We start from the raw sequence: 6,000 nt of genomic DNA, 5'->3' as shown, positions 1-6,000 counted from the left end.
TTTCGTGGTATTGCTAATAGTTTTTTTTTTTTACTAATATTTCAAAGATTTCCGTTATTAAAAACTAAAAAATCTAAAACATGATTATTTAAAAAAAATTTTGAAACCAATAAAAATCATTGAAATCCTATTAGTTTTCTAATTTTGCATTTTTTAATTTATATTATATGAACCTACCAAACATTTTTAATGATAATAATAAAATATTTATTTTTAAAAAGTACAATAATCGACTTTTGAATATTATTATGAAAACATTATTTTTAGTACACATAAAAATAATATTTATAACACTTAAATTTGAACCACTAATAATAAATAGGTTATCCAAACAATTAAATATAATATAATAACAAAGATGCTCATACATTTGTGTTTTATATTTCTAAGAATATTTTTTTTTAACAAATATTTCAAAAATGAATTGTTTATTACAATATGCAAATGCGGTTGTGTAGGATGACCCATCCAGTGGATTTATGCCGAATATCCTCTATTAACATCAGAATAAATAAATTGAAAAAGCCATGAGTAAACCAAGAGGGTACAATATCTTATGTGCCTATATAATAAATATATGTAATAATACGTTAAGTTATAATTTATTGTTAACATTGTTATACATAATTATTTAGAATGTTAAATAGTTATATGTTAAAAAACAGATAATATTATTCCTATGTTAAATGTTTTCAAAAATACTATAATCGTTACGGAATAACTTAATATTACGATATCATTATTTTAAAGATTATCCTATAAATGTAAATTATTACTAATCTTATCTAATAAATGTAAAAATAATATAATATTTTCATAGAATGTAAATATAGTCTTGTTAATAACTATTATAAATAAAAAAAAATACTATTAGTATAGTGACATTTAATTTATTTATTTATTATTTTTTTGTAATATTAAGTGAATTAATTGATCAAACGAACATCTCAAATAACTCTTTAGTTTTTGGAATAAAAAGGAATATTTTTTTATATACTACATTCCAATAATGCTAATAAGTATTCTATGGTTTAATTTGATTAGATAAAGTATGGGGAAAACTATTATGATTTTAAAATGTATTATCTTGCTAGCAAACCTAGCTTAAAGACTTTAGTTCTGAGATATTATGGCTGATTCCTATATCTATTATATTTATGTATTATATAAAATATTTATGTTTAAATACATCGACCGATGACCTAGAAGAGATAGAATGTTTAAAACTACCAAAGTAGTTCAATGCCTTTGGGTCTGACCACTGTTAGCGATAATCCGATAATGATTAACATAAAAAGTTTTCATTACATATATCTATATACTTATAATAATTTAAAAATACTAACAATATATTATAAGATAAAGAGATCACATATAATCTTTACAATGGAAAATCAGTAATTTTATAATATGTGGTTGGGAATCTAAAATGTTCAACCAAATACCACCTCTGAAGTTAAAAATGCAAACATTTTTACTATTCCAACAATTGATGAGACACAAAAATAAAAAATGCATATAAATTATTGTAATACCAATAATACATTTAACGTATTGTTCAAGATCTAATATACTTGTGATCTGTATAATAGACACAAACCAAAATTTTAATTTTTGATTAACTTGTCATTCGATACTTACTGATAGCAGGTGGTTTTAGACCCAAGATCCGCCTATTAGGTGCACCGCTTTATCATATTACCCAATAAGCTTTAATTAAACATTAAAGTAATGCTCAGAAGTCTAAATATATACTCTGAAAAATTAAAACAGCAATATAAATAATTATAATAAGTATCATAACTATATAGGTAGTTTTTATTAACATTTATTTTAATTTATAAATAAATAATGAGAATAAAAAGATACATATAAACTTAAAGCTATCTAACATATATTATGTATTTAATTTATCCCGAAATTATTCATGATTTATTACACTAAACGTTTTTCCTGTTTTATTCTTGTCTCAATTTCATACAAATGGCAAAAGATGACTCTAAAAATGACTGATAAGATCATATTTACTTATTAATAATTATTACTTTGTTTTCACCCCCACCTTGAAAGTGACTTAAAACAACAGTACCGTCTGTCACAAAACATATACTTGAACTAGTTTTAAGCATGAATACAAGTTTACAATCTGTAATCGACATTTTTCATATGTTAGTAGAGAGCATAGACTTTTGAATTGAGGAAGCTTATAACCTCCTAAAATTCAAATAAGTCTCCACATATATGGGGGGGGAGCACAGAACATATTTTATTAAAAAGTATCTTGTAAGACTATAACATAGTGCTATTTTCATTTTTTTAAATCTTTTACCAATAAAAATGTATAAATATTCAAAATTAGACCATTATTTGTGAAATACCCTTGATAATCATCGAAAATGTTTTAAAGTTTTTTGGAAAGTACGCCACGTCTAGTAAATACTATTAATAAGAATATTCAGTATAAATTTCAAATCTCTATATGGTTATTTATTTTTGAATTACAATATAAAAACGAAATTTTGTTAAAACTAGCATAATAATAATGTTTCCCTTTTTTTTAAATTTTTTTTTTCTGATTATTTTAGAAATAACTTAGATTTATTAGATTTTGATATTTAATTAACTTAGAAATTGTATTAAAAATATTATTATTAATATTTAAACATATTTTTTGTAAATCTATAGCGACTATAGCTAAAACTTATAGCCATATAGAGTTCTTCATAATATAACATTATAGATAAATAATATTAATATGTTGCTACAATCGGTGAGAATTGAATCAAACTGCGCTATCTACACATGAGTTCCTATTCATACATTAAAATGAATTTTTCTTTATTTAGTCTTTAACAAAACTTCCTTTTAGTTATTACTATTAGCTATTACTAACACAGCAAGTCTCGTCAATGTAGTAAATTCTACATCCACAATTAAGTATTATTAGATATAGTTATTTTTTTCTGATTTTATTATCATCCATCTATAATTGTCATATTATATTGTTCAGTATTTTTTACAATTCAATCACTGATTAATAGCCTAATGAATGAATATTATTCAGTGATATTACTAAAGAAAATTGACATTGTTTTTAAACCAATCTTTAAAATGCTGACATTGATCAACACTTTAGACACTCAAAACTATTTATTTTCATAAAAACTACTAAATATTACATTCAATTTTTTTTAAATCTTTAAATCTGTTTTTGAATTGTTAAATTGTTTCTTCTATTTTAGTCAAAATCATATTTTATTTTTGATCTAATTTAGGAAACTCATAGATTTTCAATTTAATTTTGAGTGTTTTATAACTTAAGATTTTCTTTTTGTCAATTTCACATTTCAAATTAATTATTTTAACTTCAAAGAATTTTACTAAATGAAACATGAATATATAGCTTTTTCCAATAAATTCCTTATAATTTTAAGTTGAGTTACTACATCATTATACTCGTTATATTATATACCATATTATGTCGAAGATATAAATAATATTGTTCTATAATGTACGGTTTGTTACCAATTGTAAATATTCTATTATTTTACCTAAGTGAAATACTTACATGTTAAAATTTATATTGGTAACGTAGGAACCAACAAAATTTAAAATTTTGACAGATCCTATATAGATTAATGAAACAGAGCACAGCCTACGTTTAAGAATTTAAATATTTAGGTATATAATACAGAATGAATAACTGTGCATTAAGGTTTTCCACTTCTTCTTGAAAGTTCAAATATTGAAACAGAAAAAAATACCCACCCTTACGTAAATTTTCAACAAATCGTAATTTGTTGTTAATAAATTTGTAAATCAAAAACATATGTAGCTTTGTTCAAATATATTAGCTACATTCACATATAACATGAATATAGATTATAATTACAAATACTATACGGATTACATTAAAATATATTTTTAAATGTTAATATTCAACACTAAAAAATATTTAATCGCTTTAAATGTTATGATTTATACACATTATAGATCATGTTATTATTCAAATGCAATAAGTAATCAATAATCCCTCCAAGGATTTATAAAATGTTTTAATTTACATTTTTTTAACCATTAAAATAATATTAGTATGAAATACTACTATAAAACACAATTTTAATTTTTAAGAATAGCTTATAATACTAATAATATTATTATCTACTGTATAATATAATTTGTACTATATATATATATATATATATAAGTACTTAATCAATTACGATTAAATAAAAGGTATTGGATTATCATAATTTAAAAATAACTGACTACTATATAGATATTTTAAGCTTTGTAAAGTTAACAATTTAATTTTATTAATACTGAATTATTTATTGCATTTTAATGAACTCCCTAAAAATGCATTGATTTGTTTAAAAAAAATGTATAGATTCAATTCAAAGGTATGTAGATAGTTTATTATAAATTATAATACTCATTATTCTTTCGATTTATTTTAGTTAAGTATAATAAATGTGATGTTTTTGGCAAAAAAAATACAAAATGCATTTAAAGTTTAAAAGATCCAGTAATTATTATATCGTTCTAACATTGTTGATACATTCAGAATCGTAAATTTCCTTTATTTTTTTTTTTCAAGCAAATACTTAGCAAATAACTCATCAAAATTTATAAAAAATGATTCAAAATGATTTATATATTTTTTTTTTCATTAGCGTTAAAGCCTAACTGAACCATTAGACTTAGAAACATTGACTTGTGATTTATTTTTTATTTTTTTAATTATTATATTTTTCGAAAAACATATATTATGTTTTAATATTTAAATATTTAACAGTTTATAAATTTCAGATTAAGAGCAAACTTACATACTAAACTTATTATTATAAACTAAAATGTGCTTAAAATAATAATAGTTCTGAAATAGTTGTTGAATATATATAACTACATATAATACAACTACATTATACGTTTATTCAACAAAGATTATTTATCTTTTATTATTTGGCGAAAATTCGCGAAATTGATCATAGTTTTACAAAATAATAAAATGAACTTAAAAGTTAAATTATATTTGGTATCTAATAATGATAAAAGCTTATTTTCAAATTTATCAAAATTTAATAATTTATTATTTTTAATAATATAGTAAGTACAACTCATTGTAACTTTGATATAAAATGCATTAACTGTAATTAAATATTTAATTTTTCAAATTACATTCAATATGATTTATTTAAAAAGTTATTTCTATATAATAATAATAAAAAATAAGATACTATATTATTTATACAAATAAACAAACTTTTAAAGTATGACTCCATTAAAATATTATTTAAAAACTCATAACAATAATACAGTTAATTTCAAACAGATCTATATAGAATATGATAGATATTATAGTAGGTATAGTAGTAGGTATAGTTGATTACATAGACTAATTTATCAATGAGTAATAATAATATAAAGTTTGATAACGTCTGATACAAATGTCTAAGTAAGAAAATAATAATTTAATAATTAGTTCGTGTCTAGAAAAATGCAATATTATTTCATATTTCAATTTTATTGAAACTATGTATTATTATACACTGAATATTAATACACTGAGTGATTATTTACTAGTGAATATAATAATATTCAGTGAAATAAACTTTTGAAACTTGTCCAATAGTCTAGTTTAATATAAGTTCGATGAAATAGGAATATATAATAATATACCTAATTAATAATTTGAAAATAAAATAAACGTATTATAAATTACAGCATAATTAGTAATAAAGTATTTCAAACAAAAATTGGAAAATTTTATCTCATCAAAAGTGCCTATAATATAATTAGCACTTATCAATCTTACTGGTGGAATGTACCTATGCGGATATACTATTCGAGCATACCTACAATATGTTTTATCACCTGGTGGTTATAATGTTCAATTAAGGCTTTTTTCCGATGTACAAAAACGTGAAAATGTAATTATAAAATATAAATACTATTATTTTAATATTATACTCTTTAATACAATCCAATTACATTCCT

Source organism: Rhopalosiphum maidis, chromosome 4 (assembly GCF_003676215.2).
Source record: "Rhopalosiphum maidis isolate BTI-1 chromosome 4, ASM367621v3, whole genome shotgun sequence".
Lineage (NCBI taxonomy): Eukaryota > Metazoa > Arthropoda > Insecta > Hemiptera > Aphididae > Rhopalosiphum > Rhopalosiphum maidis.
The sequence above is the reverse complement of the archived record's forward strand: the minus strand, read 5'-3'. Positions refer to the sequence as shown.